Source organism: Barbus barbus (genome assembly GCF_936440315.1).
Source record: "Barbus barbus genome assembly, chromosome: 44".
NCBI classification, from domain to species: Eukaryota; Metazoa; Chordata; class Actinopteri; order Cypriniformes; family Cyprinidae; genus Barbus; species Barbus barbus.
This window is the reverse complement of record NC_136722.1, coordinates 5551999-5568464: the sequence shown is the minus strand read 5'-3', so window position 1 is coordinate 5568464 and position 16466 is coordinate 5551999. Positions and strand designations below refer to the sequence as shown.

The window sequence follows — 16466 nt, the reverse complement described above, 5'->3', positions numbered from 1 at the left end:
GAGCATGTGTAATGCTAAAGCTGTGGAAACACGAGAGAGCATCAGTCCTCGTCACACAGCGACTGCAGCAGTCTGCGGCTCACACGGAGAGCATGAGTTTTGAGCGTGACTGATCACTCAGCTGGCACACACTCCACTTCTACCCACACGTGGGACACACTCCCACACTGCTGGCCGCTTGTGCTGCCAAATAACTTACACATGGCAAATCCCGACTTCCTTCAGCTTATCTGAAGAACCACTCACATTGTAATAGACAGATGCTTAGAGCCAAAATCTACTTTTTCACAGTGTATTCGTAGAAGATCTGTTTTAAAGTTGAAGCGTGTGAATTTTTACTTTTGATGAAATGTATGCTAGTTTACTAAAATGCAAAAACATGTCCATGTCTGGCTCAACATGAGTCTGTAGTGTTTGGAAAACATGAAACAATTTTTTTCCTACTTTTGTTTTGCATTTTGGTCACACTACATATCTATGATTTGGCGGCTTCAGTTTTTTCAAACGTTTATAATATTTTAATGGAATTGCTTTAGTGCAATAATAATAATAATAATTATAATAATAAAAGTGTCTTCATTATGATAACAAGACAGTTACGGATATGTAATTAATTAAAAATATAATTACATCACTGTTTGTGTTTTAAATACATTTCAGATGTATTTTGAATAAATTAATAAACCTGGACAAAAAGAGTTGCTAAAGTAATAGGGATGCTAGGTTAATGGTGGCACAACTTTTTGTTTACGTTTACTATTGCTCATACTTCGTTAACCTGAACCATTAAGTATCTGCTTGTAATGCCTCAAAATACCCAGGAACTATCAATGCCATGGCAACTGCAGTAATGTGCAAAAAAATCACTCAAACACCTTTGCATCTGCGCAGCAATGCCCTGACAACCACCTACAAGTGGCTGGTGCCCCTAGTGGAGTACAGATTGCACACTTCACCTTTAAGCAGTTGTTTTGTCTGCTGTGCGTGATTACCGTGACCTCACGCTCCGCCAGCTCGCTCTGATGTTCCCGTCCCATCCTCAGATCGGCTAGTGACGCTGATGTAATGAGGCGCTAGAAAATAGCCAAGGATAAACATGTTTGTTTGCTCTGGGCTTCAGTCCGTTTGACCGAGCCCCACTTAGCCAGCTTAATTTCCCCCTCTCTTCCTCATTTCATTGGTTGCGCAGCTGTCTGGCTGTAATGGTGAATGACGGTGTCCTCGGCGAGTGCTAGGGCAATTCATCTTCATAGAGGAGAGAGAGACTTCATCTGCTCGATGGCAAAGGCAGCAGCTGCCCCGGCCGTATTAAAAAAGGTGTCAACAGAACAGCGTGTAATTGAATAATGCTGTTTCAATCTGATACCTGCTATCTGACTGACCACCCGGATGAGAGCAGTGTTTCCTGCCCTCAGAGGGTGGGAAGTTTAGGGTTTGTAATTCCTATTCGTTTTACTTTTTATTTTTAAACCATTATAAACAGTGTATATTACATTTGATAATTTAAGAAATTTTTAATGTAATAGTTATGTAATATTTTTAATCTGTAATTTATTTAATTTTCTTATAGTTTTGCCAATATTAATTATGTAACACACACACACATATACAGTCATGGCCAAAAATATCGGCACACTTGGTAAATAAGATCAAAGGCAGCTGTGAAAATGAATCTGCATTGTTAATCCATTTGATCGTTTATTTAAAATATTCACAAAAGTCTAACCTTTCATTGGATGATAAGAATTTAAAATGGGGGGAAATATCATTATGAAATGAATGTTTTTCTCAAATACACATTGGACACAATTATTTGCACCCCTAGAAATTCTTATGAGTAAAATATCTCTGAAGTATACTCCCATTCGTATTCACAATTTTGAGCACTCCAGGGTGATTATGAACATGAAATTATCCAGCCATGGCTTGATAATTTGGCACAGAAATATAAATAGGAGGTAAAACAAAGCACCAATTCCCTTAATCATCCATCACAATGAGAAAAAACAAAGGATATATTTCTGATGTGCAGCAAAAGATAATTGAGCTTCACAAATTAGTGAAGTAGCTTTAGGAAAAGTGCTAGAGCAGTGAAAATTCCCATTTCCACCATCAGGGCAATAATTAAGAATCTCCAATCAACACATTTTTTTTACGAAACTGCCTGGAAGCGGACGTGTGTCTATATTGTCCTAATGCACACTAAGGAGGCGAGTTTGAGTGGCTAAAGACTCTCCAAGGACCACAGCTGGAGAATTGCAGAAAATAGTTGAGTCTCTGGGTCAGAAAACCTTAAAAAAAATTGTCAAACAGCACCTGCATCACTTGTTGTTCGAGAGGGTTTCAAGAAAAATTCTCCTAGCTCATCCAAAAACAAACTCCAGCATATTCAGTTATCAGACACGACTGGAACTTCAAATGGGACTGGCTTCTATAGTCAGATGAAACTAAAAAAATTGCTTTTTAACAGCAAACACTCAAGATGGGTTTGGTGAACACAGGGATAAAAAGTACCCCATGTGTACAATGAAATATACTGCTGTAATTTTGATGTTGTGGGCCTATATTTCTGCTGGAGGTCCTGGGGCCTCATTTATAAAGTGTGCGTACGCTCAGATTTGATCTTAGAGTGTGCGTACACTTAAATCCACGCCAACGTTCATATTAATAAAAACGATCTTTGACGTGGAAAAGTGCTTAGCGGCACGTCAGGGTCTGAGCAGACGTACGCACATTTTATTGTCAGTGTATTGCAGGTTTTTTTTAAATATAAGCTGTGCTTGCAGCTCGCTGTTCTAAATTATGATGATTGGTGATATTTTATATGTTAATGATATTAATTAGGAGTCATTTACAAGGCAGAGAGCTGAAACCATTCAATTGCAAACAAGCTCAAGATCATTTGCGATTTCATAGATTTCACATCTGAAAGAGACGCGTACGCACGTTTTCTGTTCGTACGCTCATTCTATGAATCGCACGTACGCCTATCTTAGAAATGATCGTAAGATCAAATTTAGGATGGTTTCTGTGCAACATTTTATAAATGAGACCCCTGGATATCTTGTTTAGACACATGGCATCATGGATTCTATCAAATCTATTCTGTCTCTCAGACTGCAAAGAGAATTACACTTTGGCATATTTAAAAAGAGTACTAATTACAAAATGTAACTGCTTAAGTGTTCATTGAAATGAAAATATATTATAGTTTAAATGTGTATTTAATGCAAGTTTTTGACTCAATGAAGTAGAATTAAAGTGCATCATTATATGTGTCACGGTGCACACAGCAGGGAGGAACAAGGAACACGCATACGAGGATGTAAACTCAAATAACATATTTACTAGACATCAGGCAGGGCAAGACAAGGCAGACACTGACAGGAACACCGCGGAGTAACGAGTAGACCAGACAAAATGGCACAACACAGACAGGACTATAAATACACAGGTAAATTAACAGACACGGCTGGATTCGAATAAACTACTAATGACATGAGACAAGGACAGGAAACAAACCAAATATGGGCACAAGAGGCAGGAACACATGACACACACACACAACAGTTCTCTTACATTACTCCCCCCTCCCGAAAGGCTCGTCCCGAGCCTTAACAGTTCCATCGGGGAGGGGGGGTGGGCGCTCTGGAGGCCTCTCAGGACAGACACGGACCGGAACACAGGACAGGGACCTCCAGAGCGATACAGACAGACGGAGACATCGGAGAGCTGGACGAGACCAGCGGAGACACAGCGGAGCTGGACGAGACCAGCGGAGACCCAGGAGAGCTGGACGAGACCAGCGGAGACCCAGGAGAGCCCAGGAGGCCATGGTGGAGCCAGGGGCTCAGGTGACCATGGCGGTGCAGGGAGCACAGAAGGCCAAGGCAGATGGTCTACGGAGCCTTGGCCTCGGACCCCTCTCGGCCCGGCCCCTACAGCCGGAACCCTACTACCCCCCCAAAAATTTCCCTGGGGATGTTGGGGGTATCAGGAGCCCTCCAGGGCTAGACACAAGTTAAAAAGTCCTCGGTCACTGGTCAATACGGCGGCAGCCGGCTGCCACTACCACAACGGTGGCAGCCGGCCGGCTGACCATCCCAACGGCAGGGACCGGTGGGCTGGAGGCAGCCCCAACCGGTGTCGGGCCGAGTGACCTCGGACGGCGGGTTGGCTTTCCCCGCGAAACAGTGGCCAAGGTGAGCCGCGAACGGCGGCGTGATCTCCCGCGAACGGCGGGGTCCTTGAGCCGCGGACGGCGGCATGATACCCCGCGCACAGCGAGCTGGAGTCAGCGGCGATCCGGCGGGCATTGAGTCAGCGGCGATCCGGCGGGCATTGAGTCAGCGGCGATCCGGCGGGCATTGAGTCAGCGGCGATCCGGCGGGCATTGAGTCAGCGGCGATCCGGCGGGCATGACTCAGCGGCGATCCGGCGGGCTTGACTCAGCGGCGATCCGGCGGGCTTGGCTCCCGCAAACGGCGGGTAAAACAAAAAACACAGGAACAAACAAAACACTGGAAAAACTGGACAAAACAAAACGCGGTGAAGGGACGACGCTTACTGTACTGGTCTGGTCTTCTGTCACGGTGCACACAGCAGGGAGGAACAAGGAACACGCATACGAGGATGTAAACTCAAATAACATATTTACTAGACATCAGGCAGGGCAAGACAAGGCAGACACTGACAGGAACACCGGGGAGTAACGAGTAGACCAGACAAAATGGCACAACACAGACAGGACTATAAATACACAGGTAAATTAACAGACACGGCTGGATTCGAATAAACTACTAATGACATGAGACAAGGACAGGAAACAAACCAAATATGGGCACAAGAGGCAGGAACACATGACACACACACACAACAGTTCTCTTACAATATGCATTCATAATTCATAATTACATCTGTTGTCTTTGAAATATGTTTAAAGTGTACTGTCGCACTTGGAAGCATCTATGATAAATTAAAAATAGTTTATTTTATTTAATATATTTTTAATTACATATTTGTTATTTCAAGTTGCAATTCAGTACATTTAAAATACCTTAAAATATAATAATTAAACATTTTCTGAAAAATATTATCTGCAAGTACACTTTTTTTAAACAAAATATACTTTTAAAATGTTTAATACTCTACAAGTGCACTTCTTTTTTTAACAAGGGGGGAAGTTTAATAACATTATACTACTAATATCAGTTTTGATTTCAAGACCTTAAACTGACATGCTTAGATGCAACATTCATTGAAACTGTCTTCATATAGTTTATGTTCAAAAAAGAATAATGCAAAATGATTGCAGTTTCATATTGATCCTTGATACTGATTCTTGTATTGGGAATCTGATCCAAGGCTGTCAAAGTAAACTTGAGTTTTATTGCACAGCCAGCCCGGTGAGTTCAGTCGAGTGTTAACACAGGAATCAAGGGAGAGAGGTCAGGAGAGGAGAGATGTAGAAAGAATCCTCCAGCGACACGAGGATGAGAAATGATGTCATCTCCCAGCATGAGGTCACATCACGTGCAGAAGAAGAGCTCTGCTGTAGCAGTGTTAGCAAGCTAAATAAATAAAAACATGAGCCTCAGAAATACAACAGACAGAGGACGGATGTACACTTAAATCATCAAATCACTGCATCCTGTATGTTTCAGGTTTATCTAGATTTAATCAGATTTTCTATGCGTAATCAACATGTTTTCTTGTTTGAGAAGTAGAGGTTCAGAAAATTCAATAAACAGTTGTTAACAAAAAAAATAAAATAATAATAATTGTTTTCTATTGGAATATTATATTAAAATTACAGTTATTCATACAGTTATAAAAACGTTTGGAGCATCTTTTGTTCATTAAATACGTTTTTTTTTTCTTTCTTAAAGTAACGACCAAGCTGCCAGTGTCAGACCGAGAGGCAGGTTTGATCAATTTAGCCTTCTCAAATCATCATGACTTGCCTAAAATAAAATCTATAGATATACTAAAACAGTTCAAGCATATAACAATTTTTAAACGTTAAACCTAGATAAATGTGCGCTGCATCAGTAGTTTGTGCGGAGAGTGGAAGCTAAAGCGCAGGACATGGAGTCACCAGTGCAATCAAGTACAATTTTTTTCAATGGAAACAACTTACGCCGTAATTTTTGCTCATAAAAGTAAGAGTAATACATCATTCTGAACTGTAAAGGGTCTACTTTTATTTGCGTGCACTCAAACGTTGTGCTTTTATCTTGAACAGGAGCGCTTCACAGAAATGAACCTAAAGTCAGGAATACATGCCTCACATACATGATAAATATATCTATAGAAAGCTTTAAATTACTACTTAACTAAATAAATCAAAACGAAAACAAAAACTATTTAATACAATCGTTATCCGTGAAGATTCACTTCTCTCTAAAGGCGCGTCTAACGAGGAGATGGCGAATCCTTACTATTTTCCCCAGTCACATTCATGGTAATTACTTTTGCTTTATTGTGTGTATTTGAAGCAGAACTCTTCATCTGTGCTGACGGCTCGCTGCTGCTGCGGGACACTAAACACAGTCGAGCCGCTCTTGACAGTCTCGGTAGCAAGGACTCATGTTGTTTCCACCAGCGTGGCAATTTTTTTCATCAATAATTGACGGATGTCTAAAATATAAAGATAAGGAGAAGCCTAAAACAAGCCCGAGGACCGGCCCGCGTCTGAACTATGACGTGAATATTGGCCCGAAGCCCGGCCCTAGGGACATAAAAAAGTCGGATCCGACTTTAAATAAAATTTTAAAAATAAAAAAATCTGGGGCTAAAAGTGTGTTGTAATGCAAGTGTTACTGAACATGTAAAAGCTACAATTTTTTTTTTTTTTTTTTTTTATAGCAACCCTTCAACTATAGTACCAAGTGTGTAGAATCAGTTACATTTTTGTATGTCTCTGAAGGAGGATCTCTCATATTAGCTTTCATGTGAAATGTGTTCTGTATATATAAAGTGAGATCTGCTGTTAGTGTGAGTGTCAGCTGCAGGTCTGGCAGTAAAAATAGCCTGATCTCCTCCATCCCCATGGGAGGCTTCCACTGCTGCAAACATCACAGCATATGTCGTCCGGGGTTCCCATATGGCCCAGTGTAATCATGACACACATCCAGCAAACCCTAGCCTTTGAACATTGTGAACACACTCAAGACATGATGATGCTGTGCTGTATTTCTGATGTATCCTGATAAATTATGCCTAAAGGAATAGTTTAACCAAAATTCATAATTTTCTGAAAATTGACTCACCCTCAGGCCACCTAAGATGAGTTTGTTTCATCACTTGCTCACCAGTGGATCCTCTGCAGTGAATGAGAGTCCAAACAGCTGATAAAAACATCACAATAACTAACTTTATACCATTATTGAATGCCTTGTGAAGTGAAAAGCTGTGCGTATTTAATAAACTAATCTATAATTTAGGCATTTTAACTTCAAATCATTGCTTCTGGCCAAAATATGGCCATAATCCATAATAATGCTTCCCCCAGTGAAATTCCCTGTTGTCCTCTCACATAAAATCCATTCACATACTGTATTTGTTTAGAACTGTTTTGGACTGTTTTCACTTGTAAACGGTGCATATTTCTCTTTTAATTCAGATTAGACGACTTTTTCACTGGATAAAGAAATTGTTAGAGGACTTGCATGTGTTTCAGCCAGATGGTTTGGTTTAAAGTAGTGCTGTCAATCGATTCAAATTTGTAATCGCGTTAATGGACTGTGATTAATCATGATTAATTGCAAATTTTAAATACTAGGATTTACCTGTAAATGTGTTGAAATAAAGAAATGCATGACAAACTAGTTAAAGGAAACAACCTTTCACACCTCCGCAAGGAATGAGACATCATTTTTAATTTATTAATTAATACATTTTTTTAGCCATTATCAGCCTTTATGTGGCAATAAAACATTTACCAAGCCACATCGCTTTAATCCCAGTATACATTTACCCAAATATTATCAAAAGTATTTCTAAACAAAACATTTTCTTGCGACCTTACATGAAGGATTATGACAAAATGCATTATGAAGAAGAATTGAACCTGTTCTGCAGGTGCATTAGAGATAACATTAGCATCATGCTACATAAGACAATTTATGAGATTAATAGTAGACTTTTACTCAGAACTCACTTTAAACCACCATCGAGTGTTTGTAATAACTTCCTTTTGCGATCACGTGTACACTTTGGGTGGCCGTGGTACATTATAAAAGTAGCCCAAAAAAATCGCAACCCACGGCTCTGTAATTTTTACGCGACTGTATTTTCAAAATAGCCCAATTGTGCAGGAAAACCGCAACCCTGGCAACACTGGTTCGCTGTACCCTTATCACATATGAGTATACATCTCTCTCTCTCTCTCTCTCGGACACACTCGCTCTCTCTCTCTGCGTTCGCTTCACTTTTGTCTAGCCTCATAATCACACAATCCCTGCGTCCCAATGTGCATACTATCCACCCTATCTGCCCTAAATAGTATTGAAAATTACTAATATCACATAGAATTTAGGATGGATAGTGTGCACATTGGGATGCAGGCGATGATAGAATACCAATGAATGATAGATACCTTCCGTACTGCGATGACGGCAAGAAGTTGTGGTCAAACCTTATCAAACGTAAAAAAAATATTAACGTGTTAAGATTTTTAGATTAATCGCATGCGTTAACATTGACAGCCCTAGTTTAAAGTAAAACATGCTTTTCGATTTACTAGATGTTAACTGATGGACTGGAGTGGTGTGGATTATTGTGATGTTTTTGTCAGCTGTTTGGACTCTCATTCTGACGGCACCCATTCACTGCAGAGGATCCATTGGTGAGCAAGTGATGTAATGCCAAATTTCTCCAAATCTGTTCAAATAAAGACACAGACTCATCTACGTCTTGGAAGGTCTCAGGTTGAGTATATTTTCAACAAATTTTCTTTTTCGGGTGAACTGTTCCTTTAAGTACGGGGACTGTCAAACCATCTTATAATTCTGTTTGTAGTCTTAAATTATTTTGTATATTTATTCAGGAAAATCGTGATGTTACAATGAAACAGTTATACAAAAACCTAAAATCACTGTATATGGTTATAGATGTTTGATATTTGAATATAGATATTTATAGACTGATGGTCAACCATGTTCACACTTGAGTCAGTTTTATTCAACTTCATTTAAGGACTGTATTCTTTTCATGAATTTTTTTATTTACATATTTCTTTTGCTATTTTGCTTAAATAAAATAATGAATTTGTAATAACACAAATGCCCCAAAATAAGCACTTGATTATAGCTTGTAACAATTTCTGGACAACACACTCAGTATATTATGCCTCATTTTAGTATTGATGAAATCTCTGTGACATTTATGCTCTGACCTGATAATAATCCCAAACAATTAATAGTGCTTGTCAGTGAAATACTAACCCCCGCTCAACCCAAATGCAGGGTCATCACAGCTGTGGCCTGATGCTGCAATTAAAGAAGACGAGCTGCCTAATGATGTTTGTCAGACAGGCAGACGATGTGTCTTTGTTAAAGTGTAGCCTCCAGTCGTGTCTGTTCAGCCCTCGGTGTAGCAGTGCTTGCTTTAATTGGGTGCATAGAGAATTAATCTGACTATGACTTGAAGATTTAAATACGTGTGGCTAGAAATACATTTCCTTTTTTAAGCACATCATCAGGTGACACTGAGGCAGAATTAATTCATCTAAAACACAAAAGTTGATCTTTAAGGAATATTCTTTTGTTCTCATTTGATAGTGTCAGTGTAGTTAAATAGATCATGTTAATATTCATGATCATCACAGACAATTATTTTGACTGATCATTTTTTGGAGGAGTCATAACATTAATAAAAATTTCTAAGTTTTCATTTTGCATATAAGAGGTCATTGTAGTATAAATAAAAAAAGCATTTGTTAAACCAGTTGTCTGAAACGACTTGTTTTCTACTCCTGCCACAGTTTGGTTGTCACGCTGTGGTAGATATTTTCACGTGACCTCCACCGCAACAACACATCATGTCTACTTTACCTTTCTCATATCTGTAGTCCATCCAGTGGTGAGCCAGTGACATGACAAAGAAAGATATTCAATGATTCATCATTACAAATATTACTAGGGCTGTCATCGACTAAGGATTTTTCTGGTCGACTAGCAGTCGTTCATTTGAAGCATTAGTCGACTAATCGCACGTTTATTAATAAACCATTTAAATCATTATTATGAGCCTATAATTGCCTACATAGCCTGTAAGCGCTCAAGCATACGCATAAAGCTTGCCACAGCGCACCGGCAGAAGTAATGATTACGAATGTGTCAGAGAAAAACAGTAAGAAGACTGCATTAACATTTTAATAATTTGATAAACTAGTGCTTTGTTTGTTTTCAGAGATGAAGTCGGCGACACGACTCATCATCTCTGAAGTAGTGGTCGCAACATGTTTTATACGGATGACATAATCTGAGAATATTTGTTTTACATTTGAATCGGTTCATTTGAAAGTAGGTATTTCACTCTCTATAGATATATTTTAATTTCTGTAAGGCAAAGATATACACAGAGTTTTGTGCTCAAGTTCACAGATCGAGACGGCAGGAAGCGCATCCTGTTTGCTTTCATTATTTTACAAAAGCACGTTTTGTTGTTATTTTGAGTGCACACAAATAAATGTAGAGTCTTTACAGATTTGAAAGATGTATTACTCTTATCTGTATGACCAGTATTTTAAGAGCAAGTGAACGCACTGGCGCCTCCATCTGCCCTGCAGGCAGACACTTGAACAGCGTGCATTTCTTTAGGTTAACATTAGGTTGAGCGGCCATGTAAAGTTGCTAATACTTACATATTTCAGATGATAAACCATATTTTAGGTTGATGAATGATAGGCGAGCGTTTGGATGTCCTGCCCGATGTATTGTATTACCACACGATCTGTTCATCACGGACTGCGTGACTTTACCTGTGGATTTGTTTTTTTTTTTTTTTTTTTTTTGCGACTAATGCAATTTTGGTCAACCAAGCCTCTTCTGGTTGACTTATGATTAGTCGACTATTAGGGGCCAGCCCTAGTAATTACTAATAAATGTAAATACATTACAAGTTTCAGTAGATATGACTGTAAAACAGTTCCTTTATAAGGGAGGAAGGAGGCAGGAACTGGATTGAAATAACATACTTTAATTCACAAATGAACCAAAACAAACACGACCAACTGCCGCACTACACTGTCCCTCTGCTTAAATAAGTCAAAAAGCACTCTACTGTTACTCTAAACTCTAAACTTAAACTATAACACATATTAATTCATTTGCAATTAACTTGAAATTAAGCACATGAAATTATTGCACACAGTTTGCACTTAAGTATATTCTTTTAAAAAATATATAATTTCCATATTAAGTATAAAGGTATAGTGTATTTATTTTCCCACAGGAAAACTTAAGGTGAAGTGTGTAATTTCTGTGTGGCAATAATAAATAATGACTGCTTCAAATAGGTTTCCAGAACAGTTTCTGCCAAATATATAGCCCCACCCCAAACTCATACTATTGGTTGATTCAGTTTGACGGTCACACTTTAGTTTGGGGACCAATTCCCATATATTAACTACGACTTTTGCCTCAATAAACTGTTAGATTAGTAGTTAGTAAGGTAGTTGTTAAGTTTAGGTATAGAGTATGATTAAGGAATCTAAAATATGCAGAATAAGACATTAATATGTGCTTTATAAACACTAATAAACAGCCAATATGCATGGTAATAAACAACTAGTTAATAGTAATAACTGGTTCTTAAAATAAAGTGTTACCAGTCTGAGATATTTTTAAAGCACAACAGAGACAGTTTTTACACTTTTCAGGGGAATCAACCTGTAGATGGCTTACTTATAGCTGTCTCTACCTATTAAGCTGAAATAGGAGACAACACTGAAAATCGAATCATCGACTCCACAGAGACTTAATGAGCAGACAGAAACATGCTGCACAGACTGGGGAAGCTGTAGGAAGACACCCAGAGCTCTATTTCCTGTTGCGATGCACCTTTTGTTTATATTACCATCCTGGAAGCTGCTAGACATCAGCATATGGAGCAGATGGGTTTGGATGTTTTGATTCTCACTCTCAGCTTCTGTAGAGCCCACCCGAGTACTCGCATTAGCTCCAGAGCTGATCTGAGGCCAGATCTCAGGAGGCATTGTCTCTTAGTACGGCCAGTGTTTGACCCAACATGCTGGCTAACCCCTCTGTCCCGCTGCACATGTCAGCTTTACTCTGTTCCTAGATCTGTCGGCCTGCAGAAGCAGGAGTGATGGGCTGCGTGCTTTGTGCTGCTGTTCTATGTTTAGAAGCACTTTCAAAGGCCCTCCTGCTGGTTTAGACCGTCACAAAAATAGATCCACACCACAGCGTTATTGTTTCTCTACTCCCAGGCCAATTTGAGGTAGAGCTGTTTGCTTATGCTGGCATATTCTCCAAATTCTGCCTGTGAGAGAGCATGAAAGTTGTCAAACAAGCAATGCAAAGCTAATTAAAGCAACCTGCTATGGGGATAATAAATGATGGGATAGTTAATCGGCCAGGCATTTGCACTTGGAAAGTTTGTTTCGCTTAAAGCAGTCATGGCCTAATGGATAGAGAGTTGGACTTGTAACCTGAAGGTTGTGGGTTTGAGTGTCAGGTCCGGCAGGGATTGTAGGTGGGGGGAGTGAATAACCAACAATTTCTCCACGACCTCAATACCACGACTGAGGTGAGACCCTTGAGCAAGGCACAGAACCCCCAACTGCTCACCGGGTGCCGCAACATTGGCTGCCCACTGCTCCGGGGGTATGTTCACTATTGTGTGTACACTTGGAAGGGTTAAATGCAGAGCACAAATTCCGAGTATGGGTCACCATACTTGGCCACACATCACTTCCCTTTCCCTTTCCCCTTTAAACTCTGGAGCGATTGTTCTGTTATATGGTTCGTTTGAATAAGTGTTAATGCTAAAATCTGAACCTTGGTGCACACCAAACAAGCAGCCTTTTGAGGGAATCTTTGTCCACTTCCAAACGAACTTTGGTGCAGTTCGACTGATACATGAATGCATCTAAACGAGCCAAAAACATGATGTGTTGTCCTGATGTAACCATACAAAAGGACCGTTATTTTGAATTCTTCACAAATTTTATAAGGTCTTCACGAAAATACCAGCATTTGTACATATGTACCACGAGTGTAACAAGTCCAGCACACAGCATTGTTTTGGATGTTCAGTAAGTTCACAAAATATATACCAAAACCTATATACCAAAAGTATTGGAACAGATAGAATTAACATAGATTAAAGTGAAAAAGACTTAATATTTAGTTGCAAATCCTTTGCTTTCAATAACTGCATCAAGCCTGTGACCCATTGACATCACCAAACTTTTACATTCTTCTTTTGTGATGCTTTTCCAGGCTTTCACCGCAGCCTCTTTCAGTTTTGGGGGCTTACTCCCTTCAGTCTCTTCTTTAGCAGGTAAAATGCATACTCTACAGGGTTTAAGTGTGGAGATTGACTTGGCCGGTCTAAAACCTTCCACTTCTTGCCCCTGATGAACTCCTTTGTTGTTTTGGCACTATGTTTTGGTTCATTATCTTGCTGCATGATGAAGGATCTCCCAATCAGTTTGGTTGCATCTTTCTGTAAATTGTCAGACAAAATATTTTTGTAGACTTCTGAGTTAATTTTGCTGCTGCCATCATGTGTTTCATCATGAATGAAGATTAATGAGCCTGTCCCAGAAGAAGCTATGAAAGCCCAAGCCATTGCATTACTTGTGTAATGTGTACTATAATGTACACCTGTGTACACTGTGTTTCAGATGAGCTTGTATGTTTGGGATCATGAGCAGATCTCTTCTTTCTACAAACTTTAGTCTTTCCATCACTTTGGTCCATAAAATCAGTCCATAAAACCTTGCCCCTGAATTTTTGAGGCTCGTCTCCTATTCTTCTTGCTAATGAGTGGTTTGCTTCTTCTGGTGTAGCCTCTGTACTTTTGTTCATGAAGTCTTCTGCGAATAGTAGATTGTGATGCCTTCACTCCTGCCCTCTGGAGGTTGTTGCTGATGTTACTAACAGTTGTTTTAGGGTTTTTCTTTACAGCTGTCACAATGTTTCTGTCATCAACTGCAGATGTTTTCCTTGATCTACCCGTTTGATGTGTGTTACTTAGTACACCAGTGGTTTCTTTCGTCCTCAGGAGATTCTCAGCTTGTTGTTTAATTTTTTTTTTCATGCAACTTACCCACATTAAAGTGTTGATAAAAAAAAAAGGTTGCATGAATCTAGAATAAAACGTGTTTTTGTCAAACATCAGTAATCCTTGTTCTTTTGTTCAGAAAATTGTATCTACGTTCCTGTGCCCAAACAATATTACATAGCACTAGCAGCTTTCTGTTGGTCAGTACAACAAATTTGAGTGACCAACTTAAACCTAATGTGAAATTTTCACCCTCATACAAAAGTAGATATTGTGCAGATTTGTAATCACTTTATTTCAACCATGAAAATTTATTCGAACAACAGTAAACGTGGCTGCACCTTAAGTGTAATTTGAGTCAAGTTAGATATGTAAAACCATACTTTTATTTGGTTAATTTGGACAGGATCGCACTGGTCTATGGTTCTGGCCAAGTTTTACAGGTCTAAGGACGGTCCACCATCTAGACCAGCACTATAAATCAACAAGTCCAGGCGAATAGTGAAATTTTGCATTGGTATAACTTGGTCGACTCACATTGTTCACAAAACTTTTAATATGCTTCTGGAGTAAGGATCATAGGGAAGATAAAAGAGTGTCAGACATCAGTCCAGTTGGAGTCCTATTATTGGTCGAGGTGTTTGTTGGGACACAGGCATGTGTACGCAGATGGACCTCCTGGCATGACAGTGTGACACCGCCATTAAAAACCTCTAGCTCTGAGTGTGAGCAGTGTCACTGGGCCAATTAGCCTGTCACACAGACACACACACACTGACTGACAGCTGCCACAACTGTGCCTTTGACATTCACAAAAAGACTAAAAGAGAATGAGAGAAACAGGGAGAGCATGCAAGAAGCTGGTGGATGTCTGAGGGTCACTGTGATCTATGGCTGGAAAGTTAGATTGATTTCACCTCTGCAAGCTGCCGGGTCACTGTTGTAACGATATTTAGTTTACTCTATTAGTTTTGGCATAGCATGGCCGTTTCAGATGACACAAACGAACATCAGTGACTGCCCATTTTTATCAGCAGCTTCTATATTTTCCATTCATTTGATCAAAGGCATTTCAAAATATTATTCAGTAATGTACTAAGCTTGAGCCAAACCAGCTTGCTGTGAGATGAATCGCGTTGTCAATCGATACAAAGAAAAAAAGGAGTTTGGAAATTAGATCAAAAGGTAAACGAGAGTATACTAAACATCCTTTGTTAAAAAAAGAAGTAAAATTTAGCATACTTTTAAAAAGAGTACTTATTAAGGAAATAATATACATTAAAATAATATACACAAGTGCAAACTGATTACAGAAAACACAAGCAGGTAACTTACAAAGTGCACTGTTTAAAACTGTACTTGTTGTGTGTAAGAAACAGTCATAAAAGCATACTCTCTTTAAGTACGCCTTTTATTTCATTAATATCTGCAAGTACAGTTTTTAAAAATTAAGTACATCGTAAGTAGACAATCCTCATTGTGGCTACCATTGGTTTTTCAGGAAAAAGATGGATACTTTCTTAAGTCTTGTGCATCTGGACATAAGTGAAGACTAGGGCTATCCATTTAATAATTTGAATTAAAAAGATCATTTACACTCAATATGTTATTATTTCATACTGTTTTATAATGTACTACAATACTGAGATGCAGATAATTGCCACTATTTGCAATAAGTAGTATACATAGCAGAAAATCCTGCTAATTTTACATAGTGTAAATAGAATCTATCGCTATTTGGACTATTGCACTGTTGCATCTATTGCTATTTACAATTAGTACAAATGACGGCTGCACTTATATAACTTCTGTTTTAGGCGAATATTACGGCACAATTTGAGTGCAAAGCTTTGTTTACAAAATAAATATAAGGTAAGCAATTAAATGTTATGTCACAAACATAGAAACATTTGTGCTGAATTAGAGAGGTACACGAGTCCATAAATTTAAGCTATATTTCAGCATCGTATTGTATTTTGCAATCGGGTCAAACCTATATCTTTATTTTACAATTTTCTGCTTGTTAGACTTTAGTAATGCACGCCAAGTTTATTTGTATAGCACATTTCATATACACACACACACACACACACGCACACACAGTGGTAATTGAATTTCACTTTCTCTGCCAGTGGAATATCAAATATTGCCATAAATCTTTCTCTGACAATGTTTTTTTTTTTTTTCTTCTTTTTGAAAAACGTCGCATG

General features: G+C 39.0%; 1 protein-coding gene across 1 annotated transcript in view; it reads left to right on the top strand.

The window, feature by feature from the left end:
• gpr158a (G protein-coupled receptor 158a) overlaps positions 1-16466 on the top strand; it is a gene marked incomplete at both ends in the record, with an annotated part of 112343 nt that overhangs the window by 33140 nt on the left and 62737 nt on the right. The gene's annotated exons all lie outside the window — the stretch shown is intronic.